At 45.5% G+C, this 22,269-nt stretch overlaps 1 protein-coding gene across 7 annotated transcripts in view; it reads left to right on the forward strand.

The window, feature by feature from the left end:
* LOC115155608 (semaphorin-5B) overlaps positions 1-22,269 on the forward strand; it is a 311,769-nt gene that overhangs the window by 187,495 nt on the left and 102,005 nt on the right. The window lies entirely within an intron of this gene.

Below are 22,269 nucleotides of genomic sequence, written 5' to 3' on the forward strand. Positions count from 1 at the left end.
AACAGATGTGACGGACTGAGTCAGAAGGAAGCTAAAAGCTGTTGTCAGTCATTGGAGGAAATACTTGTTTGACCTGCTGGCATTGTTCTGTCCCAAGATGCATTGTGTTGGACTGTGAAGACCAAGGTCAGGGGAATAGGGGCCACTTCCCTGGTCAAGAGGTCTTGACCTCTGAACTATAGATTCCTGAAAGAACAGAAAGTGTTCTGTTCAAACTCCCCGGTCAACAAAGATTTATGGGGAAACTCTTAACGGATGAGAAGGAAAAGAAATGATTTTCAATTGTTTATATTTATTTACTTATGTAAACTTCTTGAAGTAGTTTGTTGAAGGAAAGAGAAGATGCGAAAAAGGCCATCTGGTTATTTGTAACATCTTGGCATGAAGATGGAATTACAAATTGGATGACAGTTGGATTTAAGGGTTCTTAACAGCTTCTACCCCCAAGCCATAAGACTCCCGAACGGCTAATCAAAGGGCTACCCAGACCCCTCTTTACCGCTACTGCTACTCTCTGTTTATAATCTATGCATAGTCACTTTAACTCTACCTAAACTCAGCAAAAAAAGAAACGTCCTCTCACTGTCAACTTTGTTTATTTTTAGCAAACGTAATGTGTAAATATTTGTATGAACATAACAAGTTTCAAAAACTGAGACATAAACTGAACAAGTTCCACAGACATGTGACTAACAAAAAATGAATAATGTGTTCCTGAACAAAGGGTCAAAATAGGGTCCAAATAAAAAGTAACAGTCAGTATCTGGTGTGGCCACCAGCTGCATTAAGTACTGCAGTGCATCTCCTCCTCATGGACTGCACCAGATTTGCCAGTTCTTCCTGTGAGATGTTACCCCACTTTTCCACCAAGGCACCTGCAAGTTCCATTTCTGGGGGGAGTGGCCCTAACCCTCACCCTCCGATCCAACAGGTCCCAGACGTGCACAATGAGATTGCTGGCCATGGCAGAACACTGACATTCCTGTCTTGCAGGAAATCACCCACAGAACGAGCAGTATGGCTGGTGGCATTGTGATGCTGGAGGGTCATGTCAGGATGAGCCTGCAGGAAGGTTACCACATGAGGGAGGAGGATGTCTTCCCTGTAATGCACAGCGTTGAGATTGCCTGCAATGATAACAAGCTCAGTCTGATAAGGCTGTGACACACCGCCCCAGACCATGACGAACCCTCCACCTCCAAATCGATCCCGCTCCAGAGTACAGGCCTCGGTGTAACGCTCATTCCTTCGACAATAAACGCAAATCCGAACATCACCCCTGGTGAGACAAAACCGCGACTCGTCAGTGAAGAGCACTTTTTGCCAGTCCTGTCTGGTTCAGCGACGGTGGGTTTGTGCCCATAGGCGATGTTGCTGCCGGTGATGTCTGGTGAGGACCTGCCTTACAACAGGCCTACAAGCCCTCAGTCCAGCCTCTTTCATCCTATTGCGGACAGTCTGAGCACTGATGGAGGGATTGTGCGTTCCTGGTCTAACTCAGGCAGTTGTTGTTGCCATCCTGTACCTGTCATGCAGGTGTGATGTTCAGATGTACCGATCCTGTGCAGGTGTTGTTACACGTGGTCTGCCACTGCAAGGATGATGAGCTGTCCGTCCTGTCTCCCTGTAGCGCTGTCTTAGGCGTCTCACAGTATGGACATTGCAATTTATTGCCCTGGCCACATCTGTAGTCCTCATGCCTCTGTGCAGCATGCCTAAGGCACCTTCACGCAGATAAGCAGGGACCCTGGGCATCTTTCTTTTTGTGTTTTTCAGAGTCAGTAGAAAGGCTTTGTTAGTGTTCTAAGTTTACAAAACTGTGACCTTACCATGTGTAAGCTGTTAGTGTCTTAACGGCTGTTCCACGGGTGCATGTTCATTAATTATTTATGGTTCCTTAAACAAGCAGGGGGAAACAGTGTTTAAACCCTTTACAACGAATTATCTTTGAAAGACAGGGTCCTGAAAAAGGGATGTTTCTTTTTTTGCTGAGTTTACATGTACAGTTGAAGTCGGAAGTTTACATACACCTTAGCCAAATACATTTAAACTCAGTTTTTCACAATTCCTGGCATTTAGTCCAAGTAAAAATTCCCTGTTTTAGGTCAGTTAGGATCACCACTTTATTTTAAGAATGTGAAATGTCAGAATAATAGTAGAGAGAATGATTTATTTCAGCTTTTATTTCTTTCACCACATTCCCAGTGGGTCAGAAGTTTACATACACTCAATTAGTATTTGGTAGCATTGCCTTTAAATTGTTTAACTTGGGTCAAATATTTCAGGTAGCCTTCCACAAGCTTCCCACAATAGGTTGGGTGAATTTTGGCCCATTCCTCCTGAAAGAGCTGGTGTAACTGAGTCAGGTTTGTAGGCCTCCTTGCTCGCACCTGCTTTTTCAGTTCTGCCCACAAATTTTCTATAGGACTGAAGTCAGGGCTTTGTGATGGCCACTCCAATACCTTGACTTTGTTGTGCTTAACCTCTATGGGCTAGGTGGGACTCTATTCAACAGCCAGTGGAACAGTGTGGCGCGAAATACAAAAACCTAAAAAATGCAATAATTTCAATTTTTCAAACATACGACTATTTTACACCATTTTAAAGACAAGACTCTCGTTAATCTAACCACATTGTCCGATTTCAAAAAGGCTTTACAGTACAAAGACCAAAATAATCACACAACCATGTCACAAAAACCCAAAACACAGCTAAATGAAGCACTAACCTTTGATGATCTTCATCAGATGACACTCCTAGGACATTATGTTATACAATACATGTATGTTTTGTTCAATCAAGTTCATATTTATATCCAAAAACAGCTTTTTACATTGGCGTGTGATGTTCAGAACATGCATTCCCACCAAAAACCTCTGGTGAATTTACTAAATTACTCATCATAAACGTTGACAAAATACATAACAATTATTTTAAGAATTATAGATACAGAACTCCTTTATGCAATCGCTATGTCAGATTTTAAAATAGCTTTTCGGCGAAAGCACATTTTTCAATATTCTGAGTACATAGCTCAGCCATCACGGCTAGCTATTTTGACACCCGCCAAGTTTGGAGCACACTAAACTCAGAATTAGTATTAGAAATATTGTATTACCTTTGCTGATCTTCGTCAGAATGCACTCCCAGGACTGCTACTTCCACAGGAAATTTTGTTTTTGTTCCAAATAATCCATAGTTATGTCCAAATACCTCGGTTTTGTTTGTGCATTCAGGTCACTATCCAAAGGGTAACGCGCGAGCGCATTTCGAGACAAAAAAAAATCAAAATGTTCCATTACCGTACTTAGAAGCATGTCAAACGATGTTTAAAATCTATTTTTATGGTATTTTTCTCGTAAAATAGCGATAATATTCCAACCGGACAATAGTGTATTCATTCAAAGAGGAAAAGAAAAAACAGCGTGCTCGCGTGAACGCGCATATCCAATCTCTTTGTCACCAGGCAGACCACTGAGAAACTGAGCTACTATACTCTGCCCAGAGACAGAAGACGCCTCAATCCGCTTTCTGAAGGCTTTAGAGAGCCAATGGAAGCCTTAGAAAGTGCAACGTAACCCCACAGATACTGTAGTTTCAATAGAGAATCAAAAGAATAACTACAAATTCTCAGACAGGCCACTTCCTGCTTGGACTTTTCTCAGGTTTTTGCCTGCCATATGAGTTCTGTTATACTCACAGACACCATTCAAACAGTTTTAGAAACTTCAGAGTGTTTTATATCCACATCTACTAATGATATGCATATTCTCGTTTCTGGGCAAGAGTAGTAACCAGTTTAAATCGGGTACGTTTTTTATCCGGCCGTGAAAATACTGCCCCCTAGCCCAGACAGGTTAAGCCATTTTGCCCCAACTTTGGAAGTGTGCTTGGGGTCATTGTCCATTTGGAAGACCCATTTGCGACCAAGCTTGAACTTCCTGACTGAAGTCTTGAGATGTTGCTTCAATATATCCACATAATTTTCATCCTCATGATGCCATCTAGTGTGTGAAGTGCACCAGTCACTCCTGCAGCAAAGCACCCCCACAACATGATGCTGCCACCCCGTGCTTCATGGTTGGGATGGTGTTCTTCGGCTTGCAGGCCTCCCCTTTTTCCTCCAAACATAACGATGGTCATTATGGCCAAACAGTTATATTTTTGTTTCATCAGACCAGAGGACATTTCTCCAAAAAGTACGATCTTTGTCCCCATGTGCAGTTTTGGAGCAGTGGCTTCTTCCTTGCTGAGGTTATGTCCTTTCAGGTTATGTCGATATAGGATTCGTTTAACTGTGGATATAGATACTTTTGTACCTGTTTCCTCCAGCATCTTCACATGGTCCATTACTGTTGTTCTGGGATTGATTTGCACTTTTCGCACAAAAGTGCGTTCATCTCTAGGAGACAGAACGCGTCTCCTTCCTGAGCGGTATGATGGTTGCGTGGTCCCATGGTGTTTATACTTGTGTACTATTATTTGTACAGATGAATGTGGTACCTTCGGGCATTTGGAAATTGCTCCCAAGGATGAACCAGACCTGTGAAGGTCTACAATATTTTTTCTGAGGTCTTGGCTGATTTCTTTTGATTTTCCCATGATGTCAAGCAAAGAGGCACTGAGTTTGAAGGTAGGCCTTGAAATACATCCACAGGTACACCTCCAATTGACTCAAATGATGTCAATTAGCCTATCAGAAGCTTCTAAAGCCATAACATCATTTTCTGGAATTTTCCAGGCTGTTTAAAGGCACAGTCAACTAAGTGTATGTAAACTTCTGACCCACTGGAATTTTGATACAGTGAATTATAAGTGAAATAATCTGTCTGTAAACAATTGTTGGAAAGATGACTTGTGTCATGCACACAGTAGATGCCCTAACCGACTTGCCAAAACTATAGTTTGTTAACAAAACATTTGTGGAGTGGTTGAACAATGAGTTTTAATGACTCCAACCTCAGTTTATGTAAACTTCTGACTTCAACTGTACATATTCCCTCAATTACCTCGACTAACCGGTGCCCCTGCACATTGACTCTGTACCGATACCCGCTGTATATAGCCTTGCTATTGTTATTTCTATTTTCAGTTTTTTACTTACCAATTGTTTACTTAACACTTAAAGCATTGTTGGTTAAGGGCTTGTAAGTAAGCATTTCACTGTAAGTTCTACACCTGTTGTATTTTGGTGCATGTGACAAATACGATTTAATTTGATCCCAGAATCTGAAAGGTTAGGTAGCAGGTATTTTACAAGCACACATCTAAATTGTGTTGGTATAAGTATTGCATGTGTGTAAACACAGTAAAATACTCAGCCCTAACAATATGACCAAGTGTTTGACGACATCGTCCATCCAGACTCATGACTGATTGAATATTTAATGTGGTCTTTGTCCGAATGGGAGGATAATCTGTGGACTATAGAGCCGGAGAGAGACCAGTCGCTTGGCCTCTTTAAATGTGTTACAGGTCAGGTCAGTCTGTGTGTTCCTGGGTGCTCGCGTGTGTGTGTGCCTACGTGTGTGTGTCTGTGTGCCAAGGGATGATCCATGATGGTGAAAACTAATTGAGGAGAAACTATGGCCGGCCTGTTTCTGCCTCATCTCTCCTCTGACGCAGAGTAATAGCCTGTAATAGACTGTAGGAGGCTCCACTGGGACAGAGTAATGGCCTGTAATAGACTGCAGGAGGCTCCACTGGGACAGAGTAATGGCCTGTAGGAGACTGTAGGAGGCTCCACTGGGACAGAGTAATGGCCTGTAATAGACTGTAGGAGGCTCCACTGGGACAGAGTAATGGCCTGTAGGAGACTGTAGGAGGCTCCACTGGGACAGAGTAATGGCCTGTAATAGACTGTAGGAGGCTCCACTGGGACAGAGTAATGGCCTGTCATAGACTGTAGGAGGCTCCACTGGGACAGAGTAATGGCCTGTAGGAGACTGTAGGAGGCTCCACTGGGACAGAGTAATGGCCTGTAATAGACTGTAGGAGGCTCCACTGGGACAGAGTAATGGCCTGTAGGAGACTGTAGGAGGCTCCACTGGGACAGAGTAATGGCCTGTAATAGACTGTAGGAGGCTCCACTGGGACAGAGTAATGGCCTGTAATAGACTGTAGGAGGCTCCACTGGGACAGAGTAATGGCCTGTCATAGACTGTAGGAGGCTCCACTGGGACAGAGTAATGGCCTGTAGGAGACTGTAGGAGGCTCCACTGGGACAGAGTAATAGCCTGTAATAGACTGTAGGAGGCTCCACTGGGACAGAGTAATGGCCTGTAATAGACTGTAGGAGGCTCCACTGGGACAGAGTAATGGCCTGTAGGAGACTGTAGGAGGCTCCACTGGGACAGAGTAATGGCCTGTAGGAGACTGTAGGAGGCTCCACTGGGACAGAGTAATGGCCTGTAGGAGACTGTAGGAGGCTCCACTGGGACAGAGTAATGGCCTGTAATAGACTGTAGGAGGCTCCACTGGGACAGAGTAATGGCCTGTAGGAGACTGTAGGAGGCTCCACTGGGACAGAGTAATGGCCTGTAATAGACTGTAGGAGGCTCCACTGGGACAGAGTAATGGCCTGTAGGAGGCTCCACTGGGACAGAGTAATGGCCTGTAATAGACTGTAGGAGGCTCCACTGGGACAGAGAGGACATATCGTGCACCACACTCACAGATTAAAATGATCACCCCACTGGTTGCATCAACGTTGTTTCATTGTCACTTCATCCCAAAAATTGTAAGTGATGATGTTGAATCAATGTGGAAAACTGATTGGATTTGCAAAAAGTCATCAACGTAAGGGAATTTCATATTTCGTTTCACCCAACTTTTAACCTAAACCACATGACAGGGTGACATTTTTGGTTGATTTTATGTTGAATTCACATTAGCGACTTACAAATTGGTGCATTCACCTTATGATATCCAGTGGAACACCCAGTTTACAATAGTACATCTATATCTTTTTGGGGGGGGGTTAGAAGTATTACTTTATCCTATTCCAGGTATTCCTTAAAGAGGTGGGGTTTCAGGTGTCTCTGGAAGGTGGTGATTGACTCCGCTGTCCTGGCGTCGTGAGGGAGCTTGTTCCACCATTGGGGTGCCAGAGCTGCGAACAGTTTTGACTGGGCTGAGCGGGAACTGTACTTCCACAGAGGTAGGGAGGCGAGCAGGCCAGAGGTGGATGAATGCAGTGCCCTTCTTTGGGTGTAGGGACTGATCAGAGCCTGAAGGTACAGAGGTGCCGTTCCCCTCACAGCTCCGTAGGCAAGCACCATGGTCTTGTAGCAGATGCGAGCTTCAACTGGAAGCCAGTGGAGTGTGCGGATGAGTGGGGGGACGTGAGAGAACTTGGGAAGGTTGAACAGCAGACAGGCTGCGGCGTTCTGGATGAGTTGTAGGGGTTTAATGGCACAGGCAGGGAGCCCTGCCAGCAGCAAGTTGCAGTAATCCAGACGGGAGATGACAAGTGCCTGGATTAGGACCTGCGCTGCTTCCTGTGTAAGGCAGGGTCGTACTCTGCGAATGTTGTAGAGCATGAACCTACAGGATCGGGTCACCGCCTTGATGTTAGCAGAGAACGACAGGGTGTTGTCCAGGGTCACGCCGAGGAGGACACAATGGAGTTGTCAACCGTGATGGCGAGATCATGGAACGGGCAGTCCTTCCCCGGGAGGAAGAGCAGCTCCATCTTGCCGAGGTTCAGCTTGAGGTGGTGATCCATCATCCACACTGATATGTCTGCCAGACATGCAGAGATGCGATTCGCCACCTGGTTATCAGAAGGGGGAAAGGAGAAGATTAATTGTGTGTTGTCTGCGTAGCAATGATAGGAGAAACCATATGAGGATATGACAGAGCCAAGTGACTTGGTGTATAGCAAGAATAGGAGAGGGCCTAGAACTAAGCCCTGGGGGACACCAGTGGTGAGAGCACGTGGTGCGGAGACGGATTCTCGCCACGCCACCTGGTAGGAGCGACCTGTCAGGTAGGACGCAATCCAAGAGTGAGCCGCGCCGGAGATGCCCAACTCGAAGAGGGTGGAGAGGAGGATCTGATGGTTCACAGTATCAAAGGCAGCAGATAGGTCTAGAAGGATGAGAGCAGAGGAGAGAGAGTTAGCTTTAGCAGTGCGGAGAGCCTCCGCGACACAGAGAAGAGCAGTCTCAGTTGAATGACCAGTTTTGAAACCTGACTGATTTGGATCAAGAAGGTAATTCTGAGAGAGATAGCAAGAGAGCTGGCCAAGGACGGCACGCTCAAGAGTTTTGGAGAGAAAAGAAAGAAGGGATACTGGTCTGTAGTTGTTGACATCAGAGGGATCGAGTGTAGGTTTTTGAGAAGGGGTGCAACTCGCACTCTCTTGAAGATGGAAGGGACGTAGCCAGCGGTCAAGGATGAGTTGATGAGCGAGGTGAGGTAGGGGAGAAGGTCTCCGGAAATGGTCTGGAGAAGAGAGGAGGGGATAGGGTCAAGCGGGCAGGTTGTTGGGCGGCCGGCCGTCACAAGTCACAAGATTTCATCTGGAGAGAGAGGGGAGAAAGAAGTCAAAGCATAGGGTAGGGCACGTGAGCAGGACCAGCGGTGTTGTTTGACTTAACAAACGAGGATCGAATGTCGTCAACCTTCTTTTCAAAATGGTTGACAAAATCATCCGCAGAGAGGGAGGAAGGGGGGAGGGGGAGGATGATTAAGGAGGGAGGAGAAGGTGGCAAAGAGATTCCTAGGGTTAGAGGCAGATGCTTGGAATTTAGAGTGGTAGAAAGTGGCTTTAGCAGCAGAAACAGAGGAAGAAAATGTAGAGAGGAGGGAGTGAAAAGATGCCAGGTCTGCAGGGAGGCTAGTTTTCCTCCATTTCCGCTCGGCTGCCCGGAGCCCTGTTCTGTGAGCTCGCAATGAGTCGTCAAGCCACGGAGCAGGAGGGGAGGACCGAGCCGGCCAGAAGGATAGGGGACATAGAGAGTCAAAGGATGCAGAAAGGGAGGAGAGGAGGATTGAGGAAGCAGAATCAGGAGATTGGTTGGAGAAGGTTTGAGCAGAGGGAAGAGATGATAGGATGGAAGAGGAGAGAGTAGCAGGAGAGAGAGAGCGAAGGTTGCGACGGTGCAATACCATCTGAGTAGGGGCAGAGTGAGTAGTGTTGGAGGAGAGCGAGAGGGAAAAGGATACAAGGTAGTGGTCGGAGACTTGGAGGGGAGTTGCAGTGAGATTAGTAGAAGAACAGCATCTAGTAAAGATGAGGTCAAGCGTATTGCCTGCCTTGTGAGTAGGGGGGGACGGTGAGAGGGTGAGGTCAAAAGAGGAGAGGAGTGGAAAGAAGGAGGCAGAGACAAATGAGTCAAAGGTAGATGTAGGGAGTTTAAAGTCACCCAGAACTGTGAGGGGTGAGCCATCCTCAGGAAAGGAACTTATCAAGGCGTCAAGCTCATTGATGAACTCTCCAAGGGAACCTGGAGGGCGATAAATAATAAGGATGTTAAGCTTGAATGGGCTAGTGACTGTGACAGCATGGAATTCAAATGAGGAGAGAGACATGGGTCAGGGGAGAAAGAGAGAATGACCACTTGGGAGAGATGAGGATTCCAGTGCCACCACCCCGCTGACCAGATGCTCTCGGGGTATGCGAGAACACGTGGGCAGACGAGGAGAGAGCAGTAGGAGTAGCAGTGTTTTCTGTGGTAATCCATGTTTCCGTCAGCGCCAAGAAGTCGAGGGACTGGAGGGTAGCATAGGCTGAGATGAACTCTGCCTTGTTGGCCGCAGACCGGCAGTTCCAGAGGCTGCCGGAGACCTGGAACTCCACGTGGGTTGTGCGCGCTGGGACCACCACGTTAGAGTGGCAGCGGCCACGCGGTGTGAGTCGTTTGTGTGGCCTGTGCAGAGTGGAGAGAACAGGGATAGACAGACACATAGTTGACAGGCTACAGGAGAGGCTACGCTAATGCAAAGGAGATTGGAATGAAAATTAACTAAACAACTGAGGAAGCGAGAGCGCAGGGCCTCCCTCACTAACCATTCACTGAAACACTCATATAACTTTTCCAACTTCCACTTTAGAAATCTAATTGATGTAAACTACAGTGGTTCAATGTTTCCAGGAATAGGCTCAAACTTAGTTTATTCAGCTAGATAACTTGGTACAGTATTCTTCCGTGAAACCCACCCAGTGCACCGTGTCCTATGACGCCGTAGCTAACTAGCATGCTAGCATCCAATAACACACGGTTAGCACCAATACACAATGTTAGCACCAATACATGGTTACAACAAACTACCAATGGATCATACGTGTCCGTGTCTAGTTCCTTTCATAATGCAGAAGTGATTAAATGTTGACTAGCTAACACAAAGTCAGTCCTGCTAGCTACACAAGTGGACTACACGTCTCGAAAGTTCAGAAAGTTAAGCTTACGTTGCAAAAATTCATTAGTTGACAACTCAACCAAATATAAATCAAAACTAGATGTTGAACTGACGTCTGTGCCCAGTGGGCAGTCACACACATTTACTGGATACTGCTCCTAACCCCTTCGCTAGCATGTAGCCCCCTTCACGAGCATCTAGCCCCCTTCACGAGCATGTAGCCCCCTTCACTACCATGTAGCCCCCTTCACTACCATGTAGCCCCCTTCACTAGCATGTAGCCCCCTTCACTAGCATGTAGCCCCCTTAACTAGCATGTAGCCCCCTTCACTACCATGTAGTCCCCTTCACTAGCATGTAGCCCCATTCACTAGCACGTAGTCCCCTTTACTAGCATGTAGCCCCCTTCACTAGCATGTAGCCCCCTTCACTAGCATGTCAAATCAAATCAACGTTTTTTTGTCACGTGAAATGCTTACTTACAAGCCCTAGACAACAATGTAATTCTTAAGTAAAAAATAGGTATTAGGTAAACAATAGATATGTAAAGAAATACAACAACAAAAAAACAGTAAAATGACAGTGAAAATAACAGTAGCGAGGCTATATACAGGTGGTACTGGTTCAGAGTCAATGTGCGGGGGCACCGGTTAGTCGGGCTAATTGAGGTAATATGTAGGTATAGTTAAAGTGACTATGCATAGATGATAAACAGAGAGAGGCAGCAGCGTAAAAGAGCGATTGGAGGGGTGGGCACAATGCAAATAGTCCGGGTAGCCGTTTCATTACCTGTTCAGGAGTCTTATGGCTTGTGGGTAAAAGCTGTTGAGAAGCCTTTTGGTCCTAGACTTGGCTCTCCGGTACCACTTGCCGTGCGGTAGCAGAGAGAACAGTCTATGAATGGGGTGGCTGAGGTCTTTTACAATTTTTAGGGCCTTCCTTTGACAACGCCTGGTGTAGAGGTCCTGGATGGCAGGCAGCTTAGCCCCAGTGATGTACTAGGCCGTACGCACTACCCTCGGTAGTGCCTTGCGGTCAGAGACCGAGCAGTTGCAATACCAGGCAGTGATGCAACCCGTCAGGATGCTCTCGATGGTGCAGCTGTAAAACCTTTTGAGGATCTGAGGGCCCATGCCAAATCTTTTCAGTTTCCTGAGGGGAATAGGTTTTGTCGTGCCCTCTTCTGTGTTTGGTGTGTTTGGACCATTCTAGTTTGTTGTTGATGTGGACACCAAGGAACTTGAAGCTCTCAACCTGCTCCACTACAGCCCCGTCGATGAGAATGGGGGCTGCTCGGTCCTCCTTTTCCTGTGGTCCACAATCATTTCCTTTGTCTTGATTATGTTGAGGAATAGGTTGTTATTCTGGCACCACCCGGCCAGGTCTCTGACCTCCTTCCTATAGGCTGTCTCGTCGTTGTCGGTGATCAGGCTTAACACTGTTGTGTCGTCTGCAAACGTAATGATGGTGTTGGAGTCATGCCTGGCCATGCATTCGTGGGTGAACAGGGAGGACAGGAGGGGACTGAGCAGGCCCCCTTGAAGGGCTCCAGTGTTGAGGATCAGCGTGGCAGATGTGTTGCTACCTACCCTCACCACCTGGGGCGACCTGTCAGGAAGTCCAGGATCCAGATGCAGAGGGAGGTACTGTATTTTGTCCCAGGATCCCTAGCTTGGTGATGAGCTTTGAGGGCACAATTGTGTTGAACGCTGAGCTGTAGTCAGTGAGTAGCATTCTCACGTGGGTGTTCCTTTTGTCCAGGTGGGAAAGGGCAGTGTGGAGTGCAAAAGAGATTGCATCATCTGTGGATCTGTTTGAGCAGTATGCAAATTGGAGTGGGTCTAGGGTTTCTGGGATAATGGTGTTAATGTTAGCCATTACTAGCCATTCAAAACACTTCATGACTACGGACGTGAGTGCTACGGGTCTGTAGTCATTTAGGCAGGTTACTTTAGTGTTCTTGGGCACAGGGACGATGGTGGTATGCTTGAAGCATGTTGGTATTACAGACTCAATCAGGGACATGTTGAAAATGTCAGTGAAGACACCTGCCAGTTGGTCAGCACGTGCCCGGAGCACACGTCCTGGTAATCCATCTGGCCCTGTGGCCTTGTGAATGTTGACCTGTTTAAAGGTCTTACTCACATCGGCTACGGAGAGTGTGATCACACAGTCGTCCGGAACAGCTGATGCTCTCATGCATGCCTCAGTGTTGCATGCCTCGAAGCTCTCTCCCTCGAAGCTCTTTCTCTCTCTCTCTCCCCCTTCACTAGAATGTAGCCCCCTTCAAGAGCATGTAGCCCCCTTCACTAGCATGTAGTCAATGGTGTTCTCAGATGGTTCCGTGTCTCTCCTATGAGTCCTCTCTCTCTCCTTCTCCCCACCTCTCTCTCTCTCTCTCTAACTTTCTCCCTCTCCCCCCTCTCTCCCTCTCTCTCTTTCTCCCTATCTCTATCTCTCCTGTGTAAACATTTGGTCAGAACAGCTGTGGCACTTCAAAGATAGTCTGCTCTAGCCTACGGACACACACTGACACACACTGGCACACACTGACACACAGTGACACACACTGAAACCCCCCAAGCCATAAGATTGCTAAATAGCTACCCAGGCTTTCTACATTGACCCCTTTTTGCACAAGCTTTTTAACTCATCACATTCACTGCTGCTACTGTTTACTATCTGTCACTTTATTCCTACTTATATGTACAGTACCAGTAAAAAGTTTGGACACACCTACTCATTCCAGAGTTTTTCTTTATTTTTTACTATTTTCTACATTGTATAATAATAGTGAATACATCAAAACCATGAAATAACACGTATGGAATCATGTAGTGACCAAACAAATGTTATTCAAAGTAGCCACCCTTTGCCTTGATGACAGCTTTGCACACTTTTGGCATTCTCTCAATCAGCTTCACCTGGAATGCTTTCCCAACAGTCTTGAAGGAGTTCCCACATATGCTGAGCACTTGTTGGCTGCTTTTCCTTCACTCTGCGGTCCAACTCATCCCAAACCATCTCAATTGGGTTGAGGTTGGATGATTGTGGAGGCCAGGTCATCTGATGCAGCACTCCATTACTCCCCTTCTTGGTCAATTAGCCCTTACACAGCCTGGAGGTGAGTTGGATCATTGTGCTGTTGAAAAACAAATTATAGTCCCACTAAGTGCAAACCAGATGGGATGGTGTATTGCTGAAGAATGCTGTGGTAGCCATGCTTGTTAAGTGTGCCTTGAATTCAAAATAAATCACAGAGAGTGTCACCAGCAAAGCAGCCCCACACCATCAAACCTCCTCCTCCATGCTTCACGGTGGGAACCACACATGTGGAGATCATCCGTTCACCTACTCTGCGTTTCACAAAGACACGGCGGATGGAACCAAAAATAGCACATTTTGAGTTTGTTTTCAGAAAAAAAGTTTTCAGAATTTTTTAAAAATAAATGTGATAGAAAAAATAGATCAGTAAAAAATGTAAAATAGAAAATAAAAGTAACAAATAAGAAACAGCAGCAGTAAAATAACAAGCGAGGCTATATACAGGGGGTACCGGTACAGGGTCAATGTGCGAGGGCACCAGTTAGTCGAGGTAATATGTACATGTAGGTAGAGTTAAAGTGACTACGCATAGATTATAAACAGAGAGTAGCAGCAGCGTAAAAGAGGGGTCTGGGTAGCCCTTTGATTAGCTGTTCAGGAGTCTTATTGCTTGGGGGTAGAAGCTGTTAAGAAGCCTTTTGGACCTAGACATGGCACTCCTGTACCGCTTGCTGTGCGGTAGCAGAGAGAACAGTCTATGACTAGGGTGGCTGGAGTCTTTGACAATTTTTAGGGTCTTCCTATGACATCGCCTGGTATAGAGGTCCTGGATGGCAGGAAGCTTGGCCCAGTGATGTGCACTACCCTCTGTAGTGCCTTGCGGTCGGAGGCCAAGCAGTTGCCATACCAGTGTCGTGTCTTTGGCATCAATAAAGTGAAGACTGTTATTTTATCAAATCAATTATCTGTAATTATTATTATGTGGTTAAACTATTCATGTATATGTAATTAACTAGAAAGTCGGGGCACCAAGGAAAATCTTCAGATTACAAAATTATAATTTTCCTAATATAACTCTTCAGATATTTTAATATCGGATCAATTAGTCTTCTAATTAATGGATTATTCTTTACCTCACGTTAGTGTCATTCCAAACATCGTAAATTGTTGGTTATCTTCACGAACCCAGCCTTTACTATGAATCATCCATACATCAATTGTCTTAGTCATTTATTTACTAACTAACTAAATAACCACAGAAATGCATAAACAGACAACAGTTATGGTTACAAGGAAATGATAGGGGAGGTTCCCCAGTGGGCTAAGCCGATATGACGGCTTGGTGGACAAAGGGAAGTGGCTGTGGACTGATAAGGGCGGGAAAGACAAAAGGAGTCACTACACAATTGATAATTATATTAATTGAAATGCTAATCCTTTGCACATGAACTCTCACTCATTCGGGAATAATTGCAATCAATATATATATTTACGCCCAGTGTGTCATCGTGATCTCTGTTGGAATCATCCGTCCTTCTGTTGGAGGGTCAGTTCGTCATCGTCTCTCTCTCTGCCTCCCCGAAGAGCAAAAGTATTTAGTGGTTAGAATGGATACTTCAGAGTACCATTCAGAAACGTTCTCATAGAATAGCTGTTTTGGTGGTTGTCGGTCTTCGCATCCCAGGTTGACATAATTTCTAGCTGCAGACTAGTAATTAGTATCTGAGATTTGCTCTTATTCTGTAGGGATCGATAGTCTCAGAGTTTAACAATTTCCAGCCGTGTAGCCAATGCTCCACGTGGTATGGTTAAGGAATTCAACAACCATTGCAACCTTAGCTTAAACTGAGGTTTTTGTGGTCTGAAGAAGATTTCCTCTGGAGGGGGTTTTATTCGTAACTGTCAGGAACTCAAAGCAGCAGGAGGGCTGAAGTCAGGCGCAGGAGACCAAGATCCGTGAAAACACGTTTTATTAATAGGCAATAGACCAAACTGCCAACAACATGTAAGGCAGGGCGAAAATACAACACAGTAGAGCCCGAAAAAGCAGAGTAGGGGCGCAGCCCAAAAACTCATAGCCTTAGTAGACAAAAATGCAGAGGGAAATGCCTAAAACCCCAACCTAACCAAACCAGACAAAAACAATCCCGCACAATACCCAAACCTAAACAGAGAGACTAAATACCCCCCCACTAACGATCTAACACAATACAGGTGCACACATAAACCAGACCTCACCAAAAGAAAAATGAAAAGAGGATCGGTGGCAGCTAGTAGGCCGGCGACGACGACCGCCGAGCGCCGCCCGAACGAGGAGAGGAGTCACCTTCAGTCGACGTTGTGACAGTAACAGTAGAAAAGGGCTGTTCCATGACGCCAGATCCTGTCTGTGTTCACGGGGGCGGGCCAATGACTTAGTTCAACTTTAAAGAGAATACAATTCTCTTTCATTAAAGGTTTAACATCACATTACATCATTTCACAAATAGTTTCATCTTTACTCATTAATTTTATACAAGAATTGGATGCAAACCCAATAATTGAGAAATGTACATATTCAGAGATATATATATGTGTGTTTTCTGTCCTCTCTGAGGTCACCAAATGAAACACACTCGTCATACCCGTCCCTTAGTCGTCCACAGACCATTTCCACCTTCTCACAAGTGGACATTTTATATCAAATCCCTATTTTGGGGGATTTAGGAGTTCGCCATGTGAAATCCTTTGTTCTCTCTATGTGTCTCTTTCTGCATGGCCAGGGGGAGAGTCTCCTCCAGGAATTTACGACCTGAGATAACAGAACCTAGGTGTAGGACAGAGAGAGAGAGGGGAGGGGGGAGCCACTAGCTATACCCAAAAAGGGCCACGTCACGACACCAGGCAGTGATGCAACCAGTCTGGATGCTCTCGATGGAGCACCTGTAGAACCTTTTGAAAATCTTTTCAGTCTCTTGAGGGGGAATAGGCTTTGTTGTGCCCTCTTCATGACTGTCTTAGTGTGTTTGGACCATTCTAGTTTGTTGGTGAAGCTCTCAACCTGTTCCACTACAGCCCTGTCAATGAGAATGGGGGCATGCCCGGTCCTCCTTTTCCTGTAGTCCACAATCATCTCCTTTGTCTTGATCGCGTTGAGGGAGAGGTTGTTGTCCTGGCACCACACGGCCAGGTCTCTGACCTCCTCCCTATAGGCTGTCTCATCATTGTCGCTGATCAGGCCTACCACTGTTGTGTCATCGGCAAACTTGATAATGGTGTTGGAGTCGTGCCTGGCCATGCAGTCATGAGTAAACAGGGAGTAAAGGAGGGGACTAAGCACGCACCCCTGAGGGGCCCCCGTGTGGAGGATCAGCGTGGCAGATGTGTTGTTTCTCTATCCTTACCACCTAGGGGTAGCTCGTCAGGAAGTCCAGGATCCATTGCTTGTGTTTCTTTGCCCAAGCAAATCTCTTCTTCTTATTTGTGTTTTAGTAGTGGTTTCTTTGTAGCAATTTGACCATGAAGGCCTGATTCACGCAGTCTCCTCTGCACAGTTGATGTTGAGATGTGTCTGTTACTTGAGCATTTATTTGGGCTGCAATCTGAGGTGCAGTTAACTCTGATGAACTTATCCTCTGCAGCAGAGGTAACTTCCATTCCTGTGGCAGTCCTCATGAGAGCCAGTTTCGTCATAGAGCTTGATTGTTTTTGGACTGCACTTGAAGAAACTTTCAAAGTTCTTGACATTTTACGTATTGACTGTCCATGTCTTAAAGTAATGGACTGTCATTTCTCTTTGCTTATTTGAGCTGTTCTTGACATAATATGGACTTTGTCTTTTACCAAATAGGGATATCTTCTCTATACCACCCTACCTTGTCCTTCCTTAAGAAGGAAAGAAATTAGCAATGCACACCTGTTAATTGAAATGCATTCCAGGTGACTACCTCATGAAGCTGGTTGAGAGAATGCCAAGAGTGTGCAAAGCTGTCATCAAGGCAAAGGGTGACTTCTTTGAAGATTCTCAAATATGAAATATGTTTTATTTTGTTTAACACTTTTTTGGTTACCACATGATTCCATGTGTGTTATTTCATAGTTTTAATGTCTTCACTATGATTCTACAATGTAGAAAATTGTAAACATAATGAAAAACCCTTGAATGAGTAGGAGTGTCCAAACCTTTGACTGGTAATGTACTGTATATGTCTGCCTCAATTACCTTGTACCCCTGCACATCGACTCAGTACTGGTACCCCTTTTATATAGCCATGTTATCGTTACTCATTGTGTAGTTATTATTAATACAAATTGTATGTATTTTACTTTACTATTATTTATCTATTTTCTTTCTCTCTGCATTGTTGGGAAGGGCCGCAAGTTATCATTCCACTGTTAGTCCACACCTGTTGTTTGCGAAGCATGGGATTAATAAAATGTGATTTCTTTTGACACACTGACACACACTGACACACACTGACTCACACTCGGGGGGGGGGGGGGGGGGGGGGTAGAGGGCCTAGAGGGCTGGAGTGTACATCACAGGGGGAAGGAGGAGGGCAGCAGAGGAGGACAGGAGGAGTGCACAGGGGGAGGAGAGCGTATCTGCGCCCTCTTGTCTAGGGATCAGTGTTCAGGGACAATGAAGGAGGGCCATTGAGAGTCCTGTCACATTCGTCAGTAGGACTGGGGGGGAGTGTAAGGGAGTGGAGAGGGGTAAGGGGGAGTGAAGTGGAGAAGAGGGGAGTGGAGAGGGGGACGGAGGAAGGAAAGGAATGGATAAAAGATGGAGGGAATGAAGGGGATGGGGGAACAGAGGAGTTGGAGGGGAGGGGAGTGGAGGATGGAAAGGGTGCAAGCCTGAATAGGGTACTCTGTCAGTGACTTCAAGAGGAGGAAGCAAGGCGGGGCGTGGGCTCATTGAAGTGATGGCTTGGAGTAGAGTAGAGCTAGCAGGCTATAACAGACAGTACAGAGATGGATGATCTCTTTGCCTCCTCTCCACACCTTCATCACAGATCATGCACATAACACTCACTCGGTTCGACAGAGATTTGGAGGTTGAGTCAAGGATATAGGGAGGGGAAATATATTCAACAGTAAATAGATTCTCAGAGTCCAGTAAATGGATTCTTAGTCCATACCATTATGGTTGAGTGAGTATGTATACTGTACAGATGTAGGATCTTAATTTGATTACTCTGTTGCAGGAGAACTCTTCTGCAATGCAGGAGAAGAGGGTAGGGCCTTGTAGCGTATTTCAGGTGGATAAAGGCTTCTGAAGATTGTTGTTTTCACTTTAAATTTCAGACTTAATTTTCACTTATGATAAGAGTCTGTGTACGTACAAGTCCACTGAATGCAGCCTCAAGCAGTCACAGCAATCTTTTTAAATACCGTACTTGCTGTAGCCCACTGAAGCAAACCCTCTGAAATACCTCTGTGTCTTCTCTCCAGACACATTTTGTTCGGCAGGTAGCCTAGCGGTTAAGAGCATTGAGCCAGTAACCAAAAAGTCACTGGTTAGAATCCCCGAGCCAACTAGGGGGAAAATCTGTCTATGTGTTCTTGACCAAGGTACTAAACCCTAATTGCTCCTGTAAATCGCTCTGGATAAGAGTCTTCTAAATGACTAAGATGTAAATGATTCACAAACCATAATGAATAGTCAACATGCTTGTTGTCATATGTCACAGAGCGACCTAGTCTTATCTACAGAGTGCCATCCATGTTTAAGCAAGAGCCATTTCCCATCGCTCAAACTGTCTGGCTCACTGTTAGCGGTTTGTTTCATTAACATTTCCTACTTTCTCTGTAAAAATGTAATACATTTCCTTCCAAAACATAATTTCTCTTCTGTAAAAGTGATGAATCCTCCATCCTCTCACTAATTGTATTTTCAGCTATTTTATTTGCCCATTAAAAAGTAATGATATTTTTTTTCCTGTAAAGGGTTGCCGGGGGCAGAATACTTATTGCCTCCAAAGGTGGCAAAGTGACAAAGTTGGAAGAAATTAGGTGTCACCTGAGTTTGAGGGAAACTAGATGTTGTTGGGGAAGGTGCATCATTGTTGTTGGTTGGCCCTTCTTATAGAGGAGAATGAAATCAGAGATGCATAAGAGTGGTTGCACAACTTATCAACAAGTCAGTCCAGGACTCGAATAATTGACTGTTCTGGAAAAGTAGCAGGGGGAAAAAATGTATTATCTTCAGTTTGTTTTTCAATATCCACCATTTTGTATTCCTCAAACCAATGTGTTATAGTTACCTTCAAACTGACATTTAAACTGACATTTAGAGTGAATAACTTGTAAAGTGATTTATCTTCTGTTTGAGTCTTATTTCTAAATGTCAGTAGCTCAATTGAACAAAAAATCATCACAAATGTAATGTCAAACTCACATGAAAGGATAAGGCAAACTAGAATACTTAGTATTGAATATGAATAGAATAGTAAGTATTGTGATATTAACATGTCCTCCACCTCATCACTGTTGCACATATGACTATTTCTAAAATAACCCTTTTAGTCTGAAATAGGTTCTCACGCCTCTAGCCTCATCCCTACACTGTCACCTCATCCCTCCACTGCCCTGCGGCCCTATGGGCCTGTTTACAGACAGACAGACAGCTCCATCCAGCCCTGCTCCAGCCCTGCTCCAGCCCAGCTCCAGCCCAGGCAGGCAGGCATTGTACAGCCGTCACCACACTCAGAGTGCCTGTTTATAGGCCTGTCACAGCCGGGGCTAGGGGGTATAGTTGTGGTGGTATTGGGTGTGGATGGGCCCTGTGCTATTTGGGGTAGGACTTTGTGAGCTCACTTTGTTCCAGTAGGGGTGAAGAGAGGGACTTGACGGGGCGACGAGGGGTCAGGGGTTAAGCTGACAGCATTTCTCACTGAGAAAAGATGGTAATGACCTAAACGATGATTCACCACATAGGCATCCACACACACACACACACACACACACACACACACACACACACACACACACACACACACACACACAGCAATGGATGGAGGGGTGTGTGAAAGGAGGGGTGTGTGTGCATTTGTTTTGAATCACGTCATCACTACTCCGCTCCTAGAGCTGGTCTATTGAGGACATGTAGTAACAGTTCATTTGAAAACAGTTCTATGGTCAGTGTGACGTGTGGAGTGTTTGACAGACCACCCAGAGAGGGTATGTGTGATGGTATTTGAAGAGCTTGTTGACTGTCATGGTGTTATAGTAATGCCTTGATATGAGGGTAAGAAAAATTTACACAAATAATAATTAATTTGAGGTCCTGGCTCTTATTTGAATTTTTTTATTTCACCTTTATTTAACTAGGCAAGTCAGTTAAGAACAAATTCTTATTTACAATGATGGCCTACCCCTTATCTGTCCTGAGTTTAAACTGTCCTAGTTGTCTAATTGAATCACAGTGGGCCTGTAAGCCTGGCTGGCCTACATGACTCTCTCTCTCGATCTCTCTCTCCTATCCCACTCTCTTTTTCTCTCCCTCCCTCCCCCCTCCCCCCCTCCCTCTCTCTCTCTTTACCTATCTCTCTCCCTTTACCTATCTCTCTCCCTATCTCCCTCTCTCTCTTTCTCTCTCTCCCCTCTCTGTTCTATCCCTCTCTCTGTTCTCTCTCTCTCTATTAATGGCAGTATGAGGAAGGTTAATTGAAAAGAGTCTCTCAGACCGAGATAACACCCAGCCTCATCAGGGTCGAGCAGACCAAATGGCACCCTTTTCCCTATATAGTATACTACTTTTGTCATAAGTAGTGCACTATGTAAGGAATAGTGTGCCATTTAGGTCGCAGATCCTCTCTCTCGATGAGCTAAACATAGATTTATTGAACTAATCAATTTCCTTCTTACCCTCTTTCCTTTTCCTTCTGCCGCTTCTGGACACTTTAATGTGTTTCCAGAGTCCAGACATGAGCTTTTCTGTTTTCATGTCACGATGCGGTCTCTGTAGTAGTCTCTTGCCTTGTTGTGCATGGCAATGTTCCACTGTGTGAAGAACAAGGCAAAATGGTGGTCGTTGTGGTTGTGTTGTGTGTTATGGATACTCAATCTCAAAGTCAATACTACGAGGGTGAGAACCGGAATGGCTTGACTTTTGCTCAAGTGTGTGCAAAGAGGCCCCCCATTCGCTGAAATAGATTAGAGGAGAGGTGGAGAGGAGAATGATAGGGGAGAGGAGGAGAGGGGAGTGTCACATAGGGGGTATACTCTGGCCCGAGTCCATGACAACTTTAGCTTTTCTCTCTCCCTGTTCCAGCACTAGTGGGTCAGGCCAGCAGCACCACGGCTATTTTTAGTGAAACTGAGAGACCTAAACACAATGTGATACCCATGAGAGAGAGTACCATCTCTCAGGCTCCTATACAAAAGGCCAATTTTGCTCTGTTAGCTGTGTGTGTGTGTGTGTGTGTGTGTGTGTGTGTGTGTGTGTGTGTGTGTGTGTGTGTGTGTGTGTGTGTGTGTGTGTGTGTGTGTGTGTGTGCGCGTGCGTGCGTGCGTGTGTGTCTGCCCCAGCACTGAGCTAGGACATTCTTAATTAAAACCAAGGCATACGGTTCAAAAGGAATGTAATTTGGCCGTGGAGAAACAACAGGCATTGGTGTGGTAGAAGATTGGAGGATGGTGTGTGTGTTAGAAGATTGGAGGACGGTGTGTGTGTGTGTGTGTGTGTGGAGGATTGGACTCTGAAACACACTGCTTTAGCTTTAATGAGAGAAGAAGATGCTATTTCCATCCTAAGGACATCTGGGTTGCAGCCATGGTCCTGTCTGGTTACCTCACCTTGTAATCCACTGGCTGGCCCACTCAGCTCCATGTTGACGCAATTAACAAACAAAAATAAGGTTTGTGTCTTTTCAT

Source organism: Salmo trutta, chromosome 20 (genome assembly GCF_901001165.1).
Source record: "Salmo trutta chromosome 20, fSalTru1.1, whole genome shotgun sequence".
NCBI classification, from domain to species: Eukaryota; Metazoa; Chordata; class Actinopteri; order Salmoniformes; family Salmonidae; genus Salmo; species Salmo trutta.